Genomic DNA, 20,348 nt, shown 5'->3' on the forward strand with positions numbered 1-20,348 from the left:
CTATAAATAAATCGAATGTAGCTCATGCATTTACAATTTGGCACTGGTGACCTGTTTTATAATGCCAAATGATGTCAGCAGAAGGGTGGATATCAGAGAATCTCCCACTGAACCGAGTGTATTCTCAAGTGTCTTTTAAGCCATTCAGCTTGGCTAATATAGTTACCTCAGACTAACTAACAAGATACTCTGGTATATGCATTCTGAGTCTGCCTCAAGATAATGGCTGCGTTTGGTTTCCTATGGTTTATCATTACATGAACAAGCCCTAGGCTTACCACTTCCTCCCTCTTTTCTGCTTCTCTGGTGTGGCCATTAGCATATTAGAAGATTTCACTCCATTTTTAAACTAACCACTGTTAGCATTCTGTCTGGGTGTGAGAATTCATAAACCACTGTGCGGTTTATAAAGTTGGCTTGTTTCAGTAAACCACAGTTAAGATAAATCACCTTTTCAGGTTCAGATGTAACCCTAAACTGCGGTTAACTAACAACAGACGTCAAAGGTTCCAATCTTTTTACAGCTGTGCTGGAGAAGGAGAGAGAGGAAAAAATGTTCATGAGGCTCATTCATGTAATGATAAACAAGAAGCACCCTGGGCTCCTTGAAGAGGAAGGGAAAGCATGAATTCAATTAATAATAATAATTTACCATCAACGTGATACAAACGCATAATATTGCTTGAATCCTTCTTTGCTAAAATGCCTGCCACAGACCTGAGCCCTTGAAATAGAGTGGGTTGTAAATTTGCAATATTCTCAGTCAGTAGAGCATGTGACTTAATCTGAGGGTTGTGGGTTCAAGCCCCATGTTGGGCAAAAGATTCCTGCATTGCAAGGAGTTGGACTAGATGACCCTCATGGTCTCTTCCAGCTCCAGCAGTTATATGATTCTATGATTTCCAGACGTTCCTGTTCAAAATGCCCTGCAATATAAAGCAGGTGTGGGGAATCTGTGAGGCCCCAGATGTTATTGGACTCCAACTAACATGCCCAATAGTCAGGGATAAAGGGAACTGTGGTCTAGCAACCTCCAGACGGCTACAGGTCCCCCGTGCCCGAACTAAACATTTTTGCCCAAGCAAGACAATGATAGCATCACCCGCTGAAAGATAAGTTCATCAAATGTACCATTCACCTATATGGCATTAGAAAGATGAGGAGGCGAGGCTAGGGCAAACCATGAGACATCACAGTTTATTGCTTTGATGTGCATCATTCTGGTATTTATTGGAATGGTCAAAGCTAAAAAGGGAGGTGGTGATCCAGCAGTCGCAGGTTCTATTAATGGCTTTGTCACATACTTCCTCTGTGACTGCAGGCAAGTTGTCTGACCGCTCTGTGCCTCAGTTTCCCTCTGTGTACAATGCAGTTAATAACACTTAACACCTCCTTCACATTGGGTGTAGTGAGATTTAATGAGGGCTTAAAACACACTTTAAAATTCAAAGATGAAAGGAGCTGGAGTTGGGCAGGTTGTCATTACGGAAGGAGAGGCAAGTGATGCAGGACTGTGTGAACAAACAGCTGATGCCTCTGTGTGAGCTGTTTAGGAATCAACACAACCCCACAGGCAAGGATGACGGTAGTGACATCTGCTGGAAATCCGGACTGTCAATGTGCCTCCACCCTAGAACAAATCAAATGAAGAATACAAAAGTTCAGGGCTTCTGTGTGTACATATGTGTATGCAGTCTTGCTTTCTTGTACAGTCATACCTCGGGTTGAATGTACTTCGGGGTGAGCGTGTTCGAGTTGCACTCCGCGACAACCCGGAAGTAACGGAGCGTTTTACTTCTGGGTTTCACCGCTAGCGCATGCGCATACGCTCAAAATGACATCATGCGCAGAAGCGGTGAAAAGCGACGTGCGCATGCGGAGATGTGCCATCGCTGGTTACATTTGCTTCTAGATGTGAACGGGGCTCCAGAACAGATCCTGTTCGCATCTATAGGTACCACTGTACTGTATATCACAACACTCAGTCTGGATTGCTTGGGGTCAACACGTTTTTGGAAATGACAAGAACGCAAAGTTTCCAGCCCTCACTGAGGCAAGGAGGAAAATGTGGGGAATATGCAGTCAGTTTCCACTAAAGGCTCAAAATGCGTAAGACAGCAAGTGGTGGCTTATTCCCAAAGCCCCAGTTCTTTTTTATTATTGTTGTTGTTATTATTATTATTATTATTATTATTATTATTATTATTATTAAAAAGAGGAGGTATCAGGCCTCCAAGGTGAAAACTATTATGTAATCTCAGATGTGTAGGTGCTGGTTGTGATTACAGAGAAATGAGGCAAACACACGCTTCCGCAGCACTGTAGTGATAAATTTAGAAGTTCAGGACCTTATTATGGCAGCCTCCATAGCCACACCTCCAAGGATAATTCAAAAATGCAGGCATCTATGTTGCCATGATAGACAAATAGCTATATACAAAGATACATATCCACAAACAGTAGCAATAATACCCAGCTTATTAGGAACAGCTAATAGTAATGGAAAAGTGAGCTGGCTGAATGTGGTGTGACAATCAGCATGTTGGAATTTGGCTGGACATACCTGGGTTCACATCCCTGACCAACCATATGGCATGACTGTAGTCCTAAGTATTCAAGTAAGTGCCATTGAACTGAATGGTGTTTCTTTTCTGACTGCAATGGTTCTACGTGTAAAACTCATTGAGGTGTTTTTCTTCTTCTTATAACAACAACAACAACAGATCTTCATCCAGCTGCAATGCGACTTTTAGCATTTAATTAGAAATGTAAACAATTTAAACAGGAAGTGTTGCCATTTAAACTGGAAGCATGAAGTAGGGATCACATAAACGAAAACAGAAAGAAGTACAGTGGTACCTCGGGTTAAGTACTTAATTCGTTCCGGAGCTCCATTCTTAACCTGAAACTGTTCTTAACCTGAAGCACCACTTTAGCTAATGGGGCCTCCTGCTGCTGCCGCACTGCCAGAGCACAATTTCTGTTCTCATCCTGAAACAAAGTTCTTAACCTGAGGTACTATTTCTGGGTTAGCAGAGTCTGTAACCTGAAGCATATGTAACCTGAGGTACCACTGTACCTAGTCTCTGCTTGATTCTTTTCCTTGTTCTGGGACACTCCCCCCCCCCCCCACTATGCTAATATGTCACAAACAGACATGAAAGGCCCATTATTACTCCATTCTCTTGTCAGAGCAAGGGGAATCTCTCTGTTGCCCTGACTCCTCCTCCCTGTGCCTGACCTTGGTTTGTTGAGAATACAGCACACTTTCAACCTTGCTCTCTTGAGTAAGTGCTAAGTGATAAAAGGCTTAACCCACCTTTCACTTCCTGGAACATAACCAATGCAAGGTGGGATGAAGCCTCTGTCTCTCCCCCACAAGCCTGCATTGGATTCCTTGTCCCCTATGGCTACTTGGCTCATGCTTAAATTAATGGCTGCATCTAATGCAGCCTAGCAAAGCAGCCTTAAGAAAATGATAGCAAGCTGCCGAGCAAGCAGATTCCTGAAGGATAATTAAACTAATCGATCCGTTCCATTCCATGGTGTTATTATTAGATGGCCAAGCGTTTCAAAGGCTGCGAAATGGAGGAATGCCCCCACCCCACCCCACCCCGAAAATGATCAGCCATTTGCTTCACGTTACCTTTGTCTGTGGCAGCCACATCATGGTTGCCAAATCACACAGGGTGTATTGCTTCTGCTTAGACGTATAGTGGCAGAGATAGAAATCTCTTCAGATCCAGCCGCCTGGAGATGAGGAGGTAGATAGCATCGCCCCAACCCCTGGGTGTGTCTGAACAACCGGGGAGGGGGTGGCTTAGCCACTCATGTTTTCTGTGCCTTCCCTGAGGGGAAGAGATAAGTATATGGTTGCGTGTGGCTCTCTGGATGGGGGAGGAACCCCCCTAGAAGCAAGGCCTCGTGGTTGCAACTTGTGCTGACAGAGTGGGCGTTGAGATTTATGTCTTCACATGTTGTGTTTTAGGAGCATTAAGCACATGTGCTGAGCTCATCAAGCCAATATGGTGGGGTCTTGGGCCTCAGTGTCTGGGAAAAGTGTTCAGCAGCACCACAGAGTTCACTGTTTGAGGAGCACAGCTTAGAAGAGGTGCTGGGTGCCTGTTTGAGAAGGCAAACCCAACAAGAGGAGATGCACCAGCTTTTTGAAATGCACCCGGCGTTAACCAGTGTGCTTGGCTAGCTCGTTTGACCCTGCCTTTCAAATATAGAGGCACATGTTGGAACTGAGTCTAAATTAAACATCAGGTCAAATATTGACCCATATTTTCCAGGCACTCCTTGGTTTTGTTTGTGTTTTTGTGTGTGTTGTTTCATCCACCAACACATCCAATGTTCATTTCAGCCAAAGGTAAACAGAGCCACCAGACACTGCTCCATCCATGTCTTCTGGAATTAGCACAGGTGCTTCCTTCAGAATTTGTCTATAATTGCCCTGAATGGTGCCAAGAGGTGCTTTCTGGCATTCAGCAGAGGTAAGAATTTGACAGGTGAGGACAAAGGATGGATTCCTAGCCTGTCTGCAAAGGTTTCACATCTGACTTCCTTTCTCATGGACCTCGTGCACTTTCCCCTTCACAACCCAAGGTAACTTTTTTGGTCTAGAGAAAAGTCAAGTAAGGTGTGAGATGCACGGTGTAGATAAACGTGGACAGAGAAAGGGGTTTTTTTTTTCTTCGTCTCTTATGACACTTGAATGAACCTGAATGATGGGAGATTCAAGACAGAAAAAATGAAGTACTTCTTCACAAATTGGTGAGTTGGCATCTGTCTGTCTCAGGTGACAATGGAAGAATACACCTGGTCTCACCTGGAAACTTCTCTCTCAGGGAGTGCCAATGGTTCGCTTGGGTAGGCAGGATGAAACCAGAATCTGGGAAATTTCATACCCCTCTTCACTATTGATTCAGTATCCTGGGCAGAAGTGCAGAGGATCATGCTTTCCTGTGTCCAGAAGCTATAGCCTAGGCATATTGGACCACTGGTTCATGTGCCAAGATGAAAGGGATGTTGTGGAGTCAGAAAAAAGGTCTAATAGATTTCTATCTAGAGATCAGACAAGGTCATGGACTGCGGAGAGCCCAGAGGACAAGGTTGGAGTAGCTAGTCAGATTTTTTGGGTGAGGGCCTGGAGAATAGGGCAGAATGACTACAACCACACAGCAGTGACACTCACAGTGATATGTGAGGTCTGGGGAGCCAATCACATTTTTGGAAAAAGGCACTCAGCCAATCAAAGGCACTAGCCTTGAGTGGTCCCAGTACACATCCAGTTACACATTTATGAGCCAATTTGTGTTTGGAAAGTCAATATAATATCCCAGTGACCCCAGGATTCCAACCCCTTGGACAAATGGGCTCTTGCGCCTACAATTTGTGACTCTGCCTGCTCAGAAGTGGCCTCTGGTGCTCCCCCTATTGCTCTCATCCTCAACCTAGATGAGGAAAACAAGATTGTCAGCACCAGGCTGAGCCTGGCTTGGGGGGACTGCCCAGGGCTTGCTTTCCTGATAACCCGATGCCCGTGGATGATTAACCTCACTCTTCATCTGACTGAAATGGTTAAACTTCTAAGCAAGCTTTGGAATGGGTGTGCACTTGTTTATGGGATGTGGTCCTAATTGATTCTGATGGGAGGAGGATCAAGCTTCTTCCGAGCACTTCCTAGACTCCCAAAAGTTTAAGTATATGATGTTTGCCTCCGGTGAAGCTGGCCTTCTGGTTTTCCCAGTCATTTCCTGCTGTGCTTGTGTCTTTTCGGGTTACCTGGTTGTTGTGCAGACCATTTATTTCCTACTTGCTCTTTATGAGTAATTGAGCTTTGCTTGGAGTTCTTTAGGGCTCTCAACGCGAACATTGTGGAGTAGGCAGCCTTTCACTTGGAATAAACTTCTGTGGAACCAGTCATGAATAATGGAAGCTTTTTTTCCTTCTTTTGCACTTCATGTTTTGAGCTGTTGGCCTCAGCTGGAGTCTCTCATTCTCAGCTGAAGTGATTGACCAGCAGCCGTTTTGTGTCTGCCCAGAGAAATTGATTTATGTGTTTACTATTTATTTTATCGATTTAATATGAGTTTCATGCTAGACCAGCCAACAATATACACTAGTGGTATCAAAAGCATATCCAAAGAGATCATATTCCAAGCAGCCTAAGAATAATGCAATTACGTTGGCCATGTTTCCTATTTTACAAAGGTCAGTCCTCTACATAGGCGCCGGCTCCCAGGGGCTACAGCAGTTTCAGATCCCCAGTTTATTTTTTGAGGGGGCTGGACTTCCTCGATGTTCACAGGGTGTTTGGCTCCACCCCCTGGCTCCTCAGGATGTCACTCCAGACCCCCTCAATCAACTAGAGAACATGGTGCCTCTGGTCCTCTATTTGAAGAGCTGCTGGAGCCCAGCCTCTGAAGGAGTTCTCTCTTTAAAGGGCTGTCTGGGTTAAAGATAAATAAGGCGGGAGAGTGAGGAAAGCTGAGGTTGTCCCAGCAATAGTTAGCACCTGGATAACAGACTGAATATGCACAGAAATCACCTGGTCATCTTCTTCGTTATGTAGAGATGCACTGTATTTCTACTGAAGTTGCAGTAATCATGTCTAAATCTACATCTAGCCATAAAAATCTGCACATGCACATTTTAAGGCAATTTTTATTTTATTTTGTTGGTCCCCATCTGCACTGTATGTCTAAAGCAGCATCATACCACCTAAGTAGTCATAGCTTCACCCCAAAGAATCCTGGGGTGCTGAGGGTTGTCAGGAGATCCTGATTCTACTCAGAGAAATACAGTTCTCAGAAGTCCCTAGGAAGCAGGACTGATTGTTAAACCACTCTGAGAGTTGTAGCTCTATGAGAAGAATAGGGGTCTCCTAACAACTCTCTGCTCCTTTCACAAACTACAGCTGCCAGGATTCTTTGGAGGAAGCCATAATGCTTGAAATGTATAATGCAGACGAGGCCTTGGTGATGCATTTCCTCTGTTTTGACAATGTGTAAGTGGCAACCCTGAAGACAACAATAATTGTTTTTTATTGGACGGCTTTAATCATGTAGGCTTTAATTGGATGGTTTTATATAGTACTGTAATATGTTTTTGTTATAGTATGTTGTGTGCTGCCTTGTCTGTAAGAACAGTATATGCTGGAAGGCAGCTTAGACTTCTAAATAAAGAAACATTTGCCAGCCTTAAAAAAAGAAGTCCTGAAAGAACTATCAAAATGTTTCAGTGGGAGAGGGCGGCATAATGGAGAAGACTTGGCTCTTTGGTACCAGCTCTACCATGAGGCAGACCGAGGCAGCTGCTGCGGGCAACAGAAGCTGGGGTGGGGAACAGCAACAAGGTGTTAGTAGACAGAATTAAGTGTGTTGTGCCGCCTGCCCTGTCCTCCCCTTATCCAGCCTCCTGCCATTAGTTATGGTGAAAGGTGTTGTCCCATTGCCAGCGCTGGAGTAAAGTTCAGCTGCCAGTCCAGTCGGTTTCTGTAGTTGGAATGAGAGGGGGAGCCATGCTTTGCCTCAGGCTGCAAAATGTATTGAACCAGCCCTGTCTGCTCCTCATTGTCTCGCACTTAACAAAGGAACCTGGAGTAAAACTCCAAAGTCTGTCCAGGCTGAAGCAGGAGTGGACACACACACATACACGCACGCACAGAGAGAAAGGATAAGGCTCTCCTTCGGGTATTCTGGTCTGAGGGAGCTCTCTTCTCAACATCAGTTTTAAAAGAGCCTCTGTCATGACTCCTGAGTGGGCAAGCCATGAATGAGGGACTATTGAGACAGGACAGTATCCAGTGTAGAGAGTCAGGATGGACAAAAAACAGTCAACAATGGCCGTCTTGGTTGGGTTTCAGGTTTGAGGCTCTGCCAGAAGAAATGGACTTGTGAAGCCTTCCTTTGACAACTGTAGTTATAACTAGCTACGGAGACAGCTTCCATTCCATGACTGTCTATTATTTATTTGTAAGCATGGGTGAGTTCTGGCGTTCCTCCAGTGCAAAGGATGAGCTTGTCAACAAAATAGCCAACAACTGGCTTTTTAGGTTGAGAGTGGAAATGAGGTCAAGAGATATGAGCGTCTGGCACTTGGACATGTTTTTTTTGGAACACCCATCCATCCTTAGCAAAGCCAGGCAAAACTGGAAGTCAGAGCTCCACCGCCACCCAGCTGGCAAAAGCTTTGGTAAAATAAGAGGCATTTAGGCAAGAGGTCAGGTGGACCAGCTTGTTTAGAAAGGTTCTTGGCTGAGCTATTCAACCTTAGGAACAGAACGGAGTGGTGAAGCTTGCTCAACACTTGCTGTTTGTCCATCTTCGTACTTTCCATCAAAAAGCTTTGCAGCACAGAAAGGGAACACGGCCTTTTGTGAAGGCTGGAGATTGCAGGCAAACACATTCCATTTTCACCCAAAAGGAAGAACTCTTTCTCTTTCTAACACCCATCTTTTCATGGTATGCCTGAATATGGTTGACACTATGGACTGAGGGGAATTTTGTTCAGACAACATTTTAAGTGAACCAACCAAATTTGGACCTCCCCATATGAATACATAGGTCAGAATGTAATTATTATTTGGATTCCACATTTCTCTAAATTTTGAAATCTCTCTCTCTCTCTCTCACTCTCTCTCTCTCTCACACACACAAATATATAAAGCAGGATAAAACATATTCATTTCTTAAAAGAAATAATAAAATAAGTTTGGATGAAATAAGTTTGTATCCAATGCTAGTCCTGCTCAAAGCAGACCCACTGAAATTAATTAACATTAATTTGAATGGGTCCATACTAAGTAGAACTTAGTTGGCTTTCGCTCGATACATTCAAAAATGTTTCTAAAATACAGTGGTACCTCGGGTTACAGACGCTTCAGGTTACAGATGCCACTAACCCAGAAATAGTTCCTTGAGTCAAGAACTTTGCTTCAGGATGAGAACAGAAATTGTGCGGTGGCAGCGGGAGGCCCCATTAGCTAAAGTGGTACCTCAGGTTAAAAACGGTTTCAGGTTAAGAACGAACCTCCAGAACGTATTAAGTTCTCAACCTGAGGTACCACTGTAGGTATCTAGATACATACTTTGCAACAAAATAAGTATCTGAATATTTAAATACAAATTTTATATGGTTTTTTTTAAAAAAGTGGAAATCACAGATAAATGGGGAAATGGGCAACAGTAGCATGCCGATCCGGACAGTCTCAGAAAGGTAGTGCAGGCAGTGGCCAAAACTCCACGCTTCAGCTATGCTAATGGCTTGGAAGGCACGCTTGCACTTGGAGGAGGTGCGCAGAAGCAGCTTAGCAGGTTGTCAGCATTCCAGGGGGCATGATCAAGAGCCTCCTTAATCTGCACCAGCTGCCTGGAGCAGAGGCAATGCTATGGAAGAGGAAGTGACTGACATTAAGAATGAAAATGAGAAAATGGTATGTTGCTCAGTCCTTGGTCGCTTGACAGTGCAATCCTATACATGTCTGCTCTCAGATGTGAGCCCCATTGAATTAAATGTGACTTACTCCCAGGTAGGGATGGGTATATCTACAGTGGTACCTCGGGTTACATACGCTTCAGGTTACAGACTCTGCTAACCCAGAAATAGTGCTTCAGATTAAGAACTTTGCTTCAGGATGAGAACAGAAATCGTGCTCCAGTGGCGTGGCAGGAGCAGGAGGCCCCATTAGCTAAAGTTGTGCTTCAGGTTAAGATCAGTTTCAGGTTAAGAACGGACCTCCGGAACGAATTAAGTACTTAACCTGAGGTACCACTGTACCAGTTTCAGTTTCTCTTTTTTCTACTCTTAAATTCGGTTCTTCTCCACATCAGTTTTTGCGTGACCCCAGGCACACAATGAACCAGGCACCTCCATGCAGGAATCCCCATCCCACCCTGTCTGCCACTGGGGGTCTCTGGGCTCTGTCCCAGCTCCTGCCAACCTGGCAGTTCGAAAGCACGCCAAAAAGTGCAAGTAGATAAATAGGTACCACTCTGGCGGGAAGGTAAATGGCGTTTCCGTGCACTGCTCTGGTTTCGCCAGAAGCAGCTTAGTTGTGCTGGCTACATGACCTGGAAAAACTGTCTGCAGACAAACACCGGCTCCCTCAGCCTGTAAAGCGAGATGAGCGCCGCAACCCCAGAGTCGTCTGCGAATGGACTTCATTGACAGGGTTTATTTACCTTTTAGTGGGGGGGGGGAGGCTGTGGGGGCCGTGGCCCCAGGCACACAAGGAACCAGACGCCTCCACACAGGAATCCCCATCCCACCCTGTCTGCCACTGGGGATCTCTGGGCCCTGGAGCCCAGCCTGGCCTTGCCACCACATCCTCTGCCCCCTCGCTGAATGGCTGCTCAGCTAGTGCTCGCTTGCTCCTCATTCAGATGGTGAGTGGGCATGGAGGGAGGGAGGTGGGCAAGGGGTGATTCAGACTGAAGAGCAGGAATAACTTTCTGGTGGTAAGCGCCATTTGACAGTGGGACGGACTCCCTCGGGAGGTGGTGGCCTCTCCTTCCTTGCAGGTTTTAAGCAGAGGTTGGATGGCCAACTGTCATGGATCCTTTAGTTGATAGTCCTGCATTGCAGTGGGTTAGACTTGATGACCTTTGGGACCCTTTCCAACTCTATGATTTTATAAGCCAGTCACATGCTGCAATAACACCACTTGTGGAGGCACACTTAGTGAAAGATGCTGGCAGTGATGTACTCTTCCCCTGGTAAAGCTGCTAATTCCAGTCTTGCAACTGACTTTGGACACCTCAGCTTACCTCTCTATGCCTCAGTTATCCTATTTGTAATATGAGGCTAATGCTGCAGGCTGGTCTGCCCCTGCCTAAGCATCTTCTCATTACAATGGACAAGGAAAATCCGGAAGATAGTAATCATAGCGTAGATGTGAATGATGTTCTATTACAAGCAATGACCCATAGCTGAAATGAGATATAAATATGTAGCACAGGGCTCGATTCGTTTAACAAGTGGTGCAGTGAAAAGCATGGTGGACTTGTGGGATAAATCCAGCCACACATAACCGACATGCTTAGCTCTAGTTAACGCTAAGACCATAGAGTTAGCTGTACTGTCATACTCAATTATGTCACGCCCCTTCACCTTGGGATGAAGGGTTATCAAAGCCTTTGTTCACTTTCTTCCACCATGTGAATCCAAACAGAAAGGACGCCCAGACCACGTGGCTTTAGCAAGTCATCTTTGTTTTTCTGTACAACTAATTTAAGAACATTTATTGACTTTGATACTAAGTTTTGCTGCCTGTGTTTTCTTGCTGCTTTATGGAAAAGCACATGAATCTGACTTTTGAGGGGTTTGTAAGGAAACCATTTTAACTTACCAAATGTATGGTCTGTTTCTATGCTAAAGGGGAAGAAAAGAGAACTTTGAAAAGAAACTTAGATGGGGATATTGTAAGGGCCCAACAGCCTACATTTCCTCACTTTGCTGCATGTTTTTTGATTTTAAATCTCTTCTGGAGCCTGCTCTCTGCTCTCTGCACTGGGGAGCCTGCTCTCTGCACTGGGGTGGGGCACTCCCCCTGCGCTCCTCTTCCTCCGCCAGTGGCTGGTGCTCACCCACCAATAGAATATCTGCCTCAAGTATGAATCCAGACATCCAGGGAATTCTTGTTTTATTCTTTTAAACTAATTACAAGCAAATATTTTTAGAAAACCAACTCAACTAAGACTGTTTCCCCAAGGAGAACTATTGCACTATCACAAAGTAAAAATGGGACAAAAAAAAAATCTGGAACATTTGTAATATGAAAAGTTATGGGATTTCAGCAGGAAACTATGGGACATGCACCTATTGTAAACAAAGTGGCATTAGAACCACAAAACCTTTGCAGGAACAACTGGTACTGAAAGTGCCATCGCATATAGCTGCCAAGATACCATCATGAGTACAAATCAGGATGAATGCTCAGTTAAGAAAGGATGTCTGGAGGGACATTTAGTCATTATTAAAAATCAACTCCCCCTCCCCCCGCAAGCCACAGGAAAGGCAGTCTTAAATACAGGCCAAAATAGAAGCAGAAAATCAAGAACTTCATAGAATCATAGAGTTGGAAGAGACCACAAGGGCCATCGAGTCCAACCCCCTGCCAAGCAGAAAACACCATCAGAGCACTCCTGACATATGGTTGTCAAGGCTCTGCTTAAAGACCTCCAAAGAAGGAGACTCCACCACACTCCTTGGCCCAAGTGCAATACTTTACATTTCTCCCTGTTAAAATTCATCTTGTTTGTTTTTGCCCAGTTCTCTAATCTGTCAAGGTCGTTTTGAAGTGTGATCCTGTCCTCTGGGGTGTTAGCCACCCCTCCCAGTTTGGTGTCATCTGCAAATTTGATCAGGATACCCTTGAGTCTATCATCCAAGTCGTTGATAAAGATGTTGAATAAGACCGGGCCCAAGACAGAACCCTGTGGCACCCCGCAGGTTCCCTCACCCTGCACTAGACTCATAGCACTTGCTCATAAGAATTAATGATTCTAAATGCCTTTACTACAATCAAAACAGTGTATTAATATACATCATTCACTGTACATCAAGGAAATTAATAAATGGTCAGAACAATCATGTTCATGTTAACTCAGGAATAAACCTCCTTCTGTTCAATGGAGCTCACTGCCTAGTAAGCAGGCCTTCAGCTGTTACATACGGTACATCAAACAACTCCAAAGTAATGTTCCAAAAACCTCCTAACGCAGTAAATCAGCCTAACATTACTAAAAGTGCCAAACTTGATTTAAAATTCCAGCGCTTAGCTTCATTAATATGCAGGATATGACAACTATAGACTGGCAATTTCATTCACTGCATTGTGAGTGATCTACAGTAATTGTTTCACTGTAATAAGAGTGTTTAGATAATATCAAGTGTTAACAGGCCAACATCTTGTATTTCTGCTCATTATTCATGACATCACTAGTACTAGCCAATTGTTGCTGGCAACAATCATGCCCAGAGTTTCAATGCCACGCTCACTCACGCAGAGGGTGAGCTTGCTGTGGAAATGTGATTTGAAAGGCACCCAGATTTACCCATACACATCACTCTCGCTCAAATCACATCACCTGGAAAGCCACTAAAAAGAGGCAGATTTAGGGGAGTGCAACCTGTTTGCCTGCACTGGGCGCCAAGCCGAGAGGGTGCCACAGGGGGCACTGCAATAATGACAAACATTGGGAGGCGAGAGGCAGCAGGGGGCAAATTTTGGCATTGCACAGGCTGCCCCTGAAATTTTAAAGCTCAAAATCTGCGATTGAACACAAATAAACAAAGGACTTGTTTTGAAATATAGCTGCATGGAAGCACAACAATCATAGATCAGTGTTCCAGGAGCAGTGGCAGAGCTTCATGCTCCGGCACTGGGGGCAGAGAGCAGACGGGGGCAGGGCTGGCACGCGTTCTGGGGGCAGGCAGGGGGGGCTGTTCTGTACTGAAGTTCTCACCCTACCAGCAGGGGGATACTGTAGATAGTTTTCACTCAGGTCCACATATGCAAATAAGGGATTGAAAGTGGCATTCAGTGATTGGATAGTTACAGAAAGTGGTTACTGTTGCATTGGAGTGGAGCTCTATATAAGCAGGCTGGCTGAACCCTTCAGTTCAGTTCTGTTCTGGCCTGTGAATAAACAAGAGCTGTTTGAAGAATTGCTGTGTCGTCTGATATGTTCACCCACAACTTAACAGGGGCAGCCGCAATGGCACCTTGGGGATCGCGCTGCCGGGGGCAGGGCGCTCCCCCAGCACTCCTCTTCCTCCGCCAGTGTCCAGGAGCTTCATGTATTTCTAAATTCCAAGCAATTCTTACAGCCCTCCTCTATGGTAGGTCAGTATTATTGACCCCTTTTTGTAGATGGGGGACTGAGGCTGAGAGAATGTGGCTTACCTAAAACTGCTCTTATGTCAGAGGTGATATTGGAAGCAGGGACTTCCCGGTTTCTAGTTCTATCCCACACCTACTGCCTTGCACTAACTTGGGAATTGCTTACGCGCATGGGGTGCTCACATGAGCTCAGTGCTTCTTGCTTGCTCATCAAGATGGCAATCACTTCCAGATGAACCAAGTCAGCTCCAATAAGCCACAAGGCACAACACTGTCTGGAAGGAGCCTTCATGAATTGGAAATTACTTTCTCTGTGTACACAAATCTGTTGACGGGTAAAGCAGAAGGAAAGGCAAACCTGCACAGAATGTGTGGGCTGGGAATACTTTGGTAAGTCTGCGCCTGTTTGATGCAAGAGTTTTCAATATACCCCACCCACATTTCAATATCCTCACGGTGGATTCCACAGCCCAAGAGAATCTCTCTCCCTCCCCCCCCCCATATTTTATGTAGCTTGATGCTTTTTGTGTTCAGAAGGGCCAGGGGCCAAATGCATTTCTCCAGGGCTGTCTTGGGTAAGGTTACCAGACATCCCCAGATTTACAAATCAGCCTCCATACAAAATCCATTGAAGTTGAAAAGTGTCCCCGGATTCATTGAAAAAAATCTGGTAAGCTTAGTTTTGGGACTCTGTACTGGCCACAATCCCTCCCCAGGCGACAGCCCCTCTCCAGGATCCATGACTTACTGGCCTTGTTCCACATCCTGGAGTTGCTGAAATATACCCTTGAATATAATGCCCCTTGCTTGCCTGGGTGGAGGGTGTGTAGCCTAGAATGTAGTCTAGTACACAAAGATAAGAGTCACATTCATTGATGTGGAGAACTAACCTTAAGAGTAGGAAAATGAAAACTAGAGGTCCCATCTGCACTATACATTTAAAGCAGTATCGTACCTCTTTAAACAGTCATGGTTTTCCTCAAAAACTCTTGGCTACTGTATTCTGTAAAAGGTGAGAGTTGCTAGGAGCCCCCTATTCCCCTCACTGACCTACAATTCCCAGTGTGGTTTAACAGTCAATCCCTCTTCAAAGGAAATGCTGAGAATTGCAGCTCTGTGAGGGGATTCAGGGTCTCCTGACAACTCACAACACCCTTAGCAAACCACAGTTCCCATGATTCTTTGGGCAAGCCATGACTGTTCAAAGTGGTACGATACTGCTTTAAATATATAGTGCAGATGGGGCCTATGAGAACCTAAAACGAAAACATTCACCCATTGCTAGCTATGTGTGTGACTTGGCTCACACCCTAAACTGGCCTCCTGTCCTTAGGTACAATGGAAGCTGTAATCCTCTAATCCTGTCACAAATGCTGAAGATTCACTTTTGGTGTTTGTATGAGGGATGAGGTTGAAATGGCACCTTCCTGTCCTTCACCCCAGGCAGCAAAATGTCTTGGACTGTTCCTGAAATGGTGGCTCCCAGGCCCACACTATGGGAGCCATTATTAAATTACTGAAAGTGCCCTGAAATAAAAATTAGACCAGCACTTTGTGGGAAATTAAAATGGTGGTTCCAAGACCCAGCTCCCCAACAAAACAAATGTTTAAGTAGGGGAGGGACCTGGGTGGGCAGGCATTAATGGTGGGCATTGGCAGCTTCCCCCATCGCCTCAGCATATTGTTAATGCCTATAATTTAGGAGTGAGAGGTCACTCAGTCCTGCAAAGGATTCCACACTCTGAAGGCCCTGCAGAATGATGGATGTGTCTGAGTTCCTGGCTTTTACAAGGCATCTGTTTAAACCTCTAGAAGCACATCGTTTGAGAATCTTGGCTCTAGGCTCATACTTCTTTGTCTTTGCTGCCTGCCTCGTGAATTATTTTCTCCAAATAATATAAAACAACCACACCTGGTTTCATCTAACAAGCACTGACAGCAGATGGTGAAGGATGTGTGTTTTGGATCTGAGGAAGCCCAACCGAATTCGCTGTTGACTGCTGTGTCTGTAACCAGAAGCAGAGCCAGAGCTAGGATGCTGCTGGCTCTTTAATAATGTGGGATGAATGGAATGGATCTTTTTCGGCCAGGGTGATTCGAAAGGCAAGCAAACGCACTACCCCTTGGCAGGCTGAGAGCAAACAACGAGGGCAAAGGCTAGCAGGGGCATTTCTTTCCACAGTGTGGCACGCCTGCAAGAGGGCATTGCTTTCCAGTGGCCTCAGCAGCTTTTTGCAGGTGGGAACCTTGAGGGGTGCTTGTTCCACAAACAGAGCAAACTCACCTTGAGCTCGGACACCAGGGCTTAATGGAAATAAAAGAGCTGAATTGCAAAGGACAGGGAGCTCTCTTAGTGGGGAACTGGTACCTGCCTCTTTTGTGTGGTGAAACAACAAGGTACATAGCACATTAGATCCCCACAGATAAGCCATTCAGCTGCTGTTACTTCTCCTTAGGCTTGCCATATGCCCGGAAAATTCCGGACATGCCAGGGAATTGGACACCTAAAATGGCGTCCTGGGGGAAAAATTGAATTTTAAGAGATGTACGGAATTTCCTGTACGTATGGCAATCAATTTTTTTGTTCAGTTTTCTGGGTTTTTTCCTCCGTCTGAGCCGCGGAAGGAATGCCCCCCCCTTATGTGGGAGACCCCAAGTGCGCTCATGCCCCCTGCCTCCCCAAGCGCAGCAGCCCCAAATGAAGAGGGGAGAGTGGAGGACAGTGGAAAGTTTGTGAGAGCATCCCTAAGTGCCCGCCAGCCGTCCAGAGAGGAAAATAAAGACAACTCAGTTATCCTGCCCCTGCTTTTCTCCCCTTTTGATAGCTGTTGTGTTAGTTTTTCGAAGCTGCTGCAGCAGCTGCTTCAAGGAAGACAATCTTTCCTCTTTCCAGGATACAGAGCAGGAGGCGAGGAGCCCAGCTACAAGGGAACAGGGCACCTGCGGCTACTCTGGAACAGATCAAAAGGAACTTACCTCCTCGGTCCTACCCTCCCAAAGGAATCTCCCTTCCCTTCCCCGCTAGAAGAAGAAGAAGAACCAGCTCTTGGAGATGCTGAGGTTTGTTTGGGGGGAGGCTGTGCCACCGTCCCCTTTGCCCTGGGGGTGGGGGGAGAAGGAAAAATAACTAAATAAAGTTGAAGTTGAAAATGTGTCCTCTTTCTTTGTTTTCGTGGGTTAAAAAAAAAAAGTTCAAAAAATTTGGGGGTGTCAGAAATGTTACTTTTCGAAATATGGCAAGCCTACTTTTCCTACTTCAGTTCCAAAGTGCCAAAAAGGGTTTAAGGCCCCTTACAGCTCTTACAAATCAAAGAGAGAAATGAAGTGCACATTTTCTTTCTCATATTTTATGGAGAGACTCAAGCGATGATGAACCTCTCTCTGCGCCCTTTCCCTCTTTCATGCGACCATTTTTCTCCCATCGAAGTGAAGGGGGGCAGGTGATAGCTGCAATTCTGGGGAGTCATGGGTGAAATCCAAGAACTTTCGTGGAGTGGCCTTGCTTTTAAACATACAGTGGTATCTCGGGTTACATACGCTTCAGGTTACAGACTCCACTAACCCAGAAATAGTGCTTCAGGTTAAGAACTTTGCTTCAGGATGAGAACAGAAATCAGGCTCTGGTGGCATGGCGGCAGCAGGAGGCCCCATTAGCTAAAGTGGTACTTCAGGTTAAGAACAGTTTCAGGTTAAGAACGGACCTCTGGAATGAATTAAGTACTTAACCCGAGGTACCACTGCACAGTAAAGCGGCTGATGGTGTGTGTGTTTTTGTCTCTTTGCTTTAATGACAGGAAAGTTCTGCTGTCACGTCAGACATCTGCTTGGCTACTGCCTGCAGCTCAATCGCGTTTGCTTTGCAATTAGGAACAGAATGGGCACTATGGGATTGATGCCATGCCATGTCATGAGTTCCCAGTTCTGAGCTTTATACTGGTGACCAAGGAACCACTGAACCGAAGCTGGCAGGCAGCAGCCCACTGAATCTGATGCCACAACATCCTGCCCTGCAGGACTAAAGGCAGGACCCTCGCTAGAGGCCTTCTCTTGCACTCCAGGAAATGATGGTCTTCCACACTACCTCATCCCCTGCTTTGCATGGACGCAGACGGTCACTCATTCATTCCCCAGCTGAAACACTCCCTGTCTGGAACCCTGAAGAGCTGCTGCCAGTCGGTTGTAGACAGGGCTGAGCTGGATGGACCAATGGATTTGACTCAGCATAAAGCAGCTTCCTGTGTTCCTACGTGTATGCATGTCATGTCAATGAGGTTTGACCAGGAGAACCTCTTTACTGCTTTTAATGGTATTTACATCTTTATATAGCTGTACACCGCCCTGATATTTTATGAGAGGGCAGGATATAAATACTTTTTTATAAATAAACATAATAAATAGGAGCTTTCTGTGGATTCTGCCCATGGCAGATCAAGATCCACCTTTGTCTCCTACCTGGAGCCAAATTAAGCAAAGGACTGCCCTTTCTTCACATATAAAGACAATAGTAGGCCGATGCTCAGATAAAGGGGACCACACACATTCCAAGCACTTAAATAATTTGAGCACTTTACATGGTGTTAGGAAAAGTGGTGTTAGGTACCTCTGGTACCAAAATAAGTTTTTAGCATGATGGCTGATAAATGTGGATGGAGTTGTGGCAGGTGATCACAACAAAGCAGGTGCCGCCTTCATCACACCAAAGGATATGCATGTTGGGGACAGGAATGCTTGCTGGGGCCACATCATTTCATTAGCTCCATCTCTTCTTTGAACCACACAAAGTGGCAGAGTCCTTGAAGGTCCTCTAGTTCACCTGCCTCTGTCCTTATTGCAAGATGCACAGTGAAGGCTGCAATGACAACAGGAAAATTTTGGCCTTCCAAATATTGTTGAACTACAACTCCCATTGTCCATGCATGACTGGGCTGGCAGGAGTTGTAGTTCAGCAACATCTGGAGGGCCAAAGGTTCCCCATGTCTTAACTGCATTCTCCTCATGTTTAGCCAAAATCTGCTTACACAACATTTTCACCCACTGGTTCTAGTCTTGCCTTCTGGAGTCACAGAGAACAAGTCCGCTCCATCTTCTTGCTGCATGTCAGTCCTCTATCACGTCTCATCTTAATCTCTTCTTCTCCAGGCTAGACATACCCAACTCTTTCAAATGTTCCATCTGGCAGCCTTCCCTAGGAAGAACTGAATGCCTTGTAAATCAAACACCGGTGTGTTTTACATCCTAGGTGCACTTTTGATGGGTGCTGTTTCCTTCTAGGATAAAGACTGAGAAGTCCTTAGGATAAGAACTGAGAAGGGGGGAAGGCTGGCCTATAGATTAAGGTTACCAGATGTCCCCGTTTCCCAGGGACGGTCCCCGGATTTACAAATCAGTCCCCATACAAAATCCTATCATTCCTACTGAAGTTGAAAAGTGTCCCTGGATTCATTGAAAAAAATCCGGTAACCTTACTATAAATGGCAGGTTGTCCTTGTCCCATTTTCCTCTGCAAGTTTCTTCCAGGCTACACAAGTTCATTCACCCACGTAGCACTCAATAAATTACTCCGCCTACTGCAGTTGGCACAGGAACAGCCTTGCTAACGAGGTTGCTGATCATCACGGCAGAGAAAAGGTGCCTGCAATTCCAAGGCAGCATTAACAGGAATGGAGATGGGGTTGCCACTTCAGGTGGCGCAATCCGTGCATCCATTGCAGGTGGCACAGGGCCAAAGGTGACATGGCAGTAGCAGAGGAAAGAGTGGCTCTGATTTTCATAGCAAAGGCTGAGGGGACTCGCTTTGCCCTGCCCTACCTCCACACAGCTTCTCTATCTAAACGCTTTGCTTCTCAGCTAAGGTCCAAAACTGGGCATGGTGGTCTCTCAGCTGGCTAAAAGGCAACTGAAGAGCAGCTACAGGAAAGTATGATGATGATGATGATTTGAATTTATATACCACCCTATACCCAGAAGTCTCAGGGTGGTTCACAGAAAAGATCAACATAAAAACCACAATATATATAATCAAAATAAAAAAAACAACCCAATAACATCCTCCCCCCCCCCAAAGAGCCACATTTAAGAGGGTGTAGGATGTCAATTAGATCAACCAAAGGCCTGATTTAAAAGGAATGTTTTTGCCAGGCACCTAGATGCAGACACAGAGTAAATTCAGAACCTCTGATCAAAACATGTGCCCCAAAAGAGAAAGTGTTGATTTACTATGATAGCCATGACCAGATTGCCCTCTGGTCATATGCAGACTGCCCCTGCACACACCTTATTTTGAGAAAGGCCAGAACTAGAGCATGTGTTCTGCATGCAGGAGGTTCCGGGTTCAACTCTACATCTCTAGCTAGGAGACCCCTGGAGAGCTGCTGCCAGTCAGTGTGGTTCAGGGGTGGGGAATCTTTTTGGTTTTCTGGACACAGGCATAACTGGCCCCATCCCACAGGATGAACCTACCTAATTTTCACTTTCTGAAACAATAGGCATTCCATAACAC

The 20,348-nt window shown here is 45.5% G+C and overlaps 2 long non-coding RNA genes across 3 annotated transcripts; one reads left to right on the forward strand and one right to left on the reverse strand.

The window, feature by feature from the left end:
* Nucleotides 1-1,196: 1,196 nt before the first annotated feature.
* Nucleotides 1,197-4,124, reverse strand: LOC310684837. 2 transcript variants are annotated; one of them, XR_014514852.1, is made up of 3 exons: nucleotides 3,647-4,124; nucleotides 2,564-2,735; nucleotides 1,197-1,630 (listed from the first exon to the last, which is right to left on the reverse strand). It is a non-coding gene; the product is annotated as an uncharacterized lncRNA (long non-coding RNA). The 2 variants fall into 2 exon arrangements; XR_014514853.1 differs by lacking the exon at nucleotides 3,647-4,124 and having other exon boundaries at nucleotides 2,564-2,796.
* Nucleotides 2,726-16,930, forward strand: LOC310684875. Its single transcript, XR_014514915.1, has 4 exons — nucleotides 2,726-2,855; nucleotides 3,084-3,287; nucleotides 4,367-4,608; nucleotides 16,743-16,930. It is a non-coding gene; the product is annotated as an uncharacterized lncRNA (long non-coding RNA).
* Nucleotides 16,931-20,348: the final 3,418 nt, after the last annotated feature.

The sequence above is a fragment of the Podarcis tiliguerta genome (assembly GCF_965153285.1).
Source record: "Podarcis tiliguerta genome assembly, chromosome: 8".
NCBI lineage: Eukaryota > Metazoa > Chordata > Lepidosauria > Squamata > Lacertidae > Podarcis > Podarcis tiliguerta.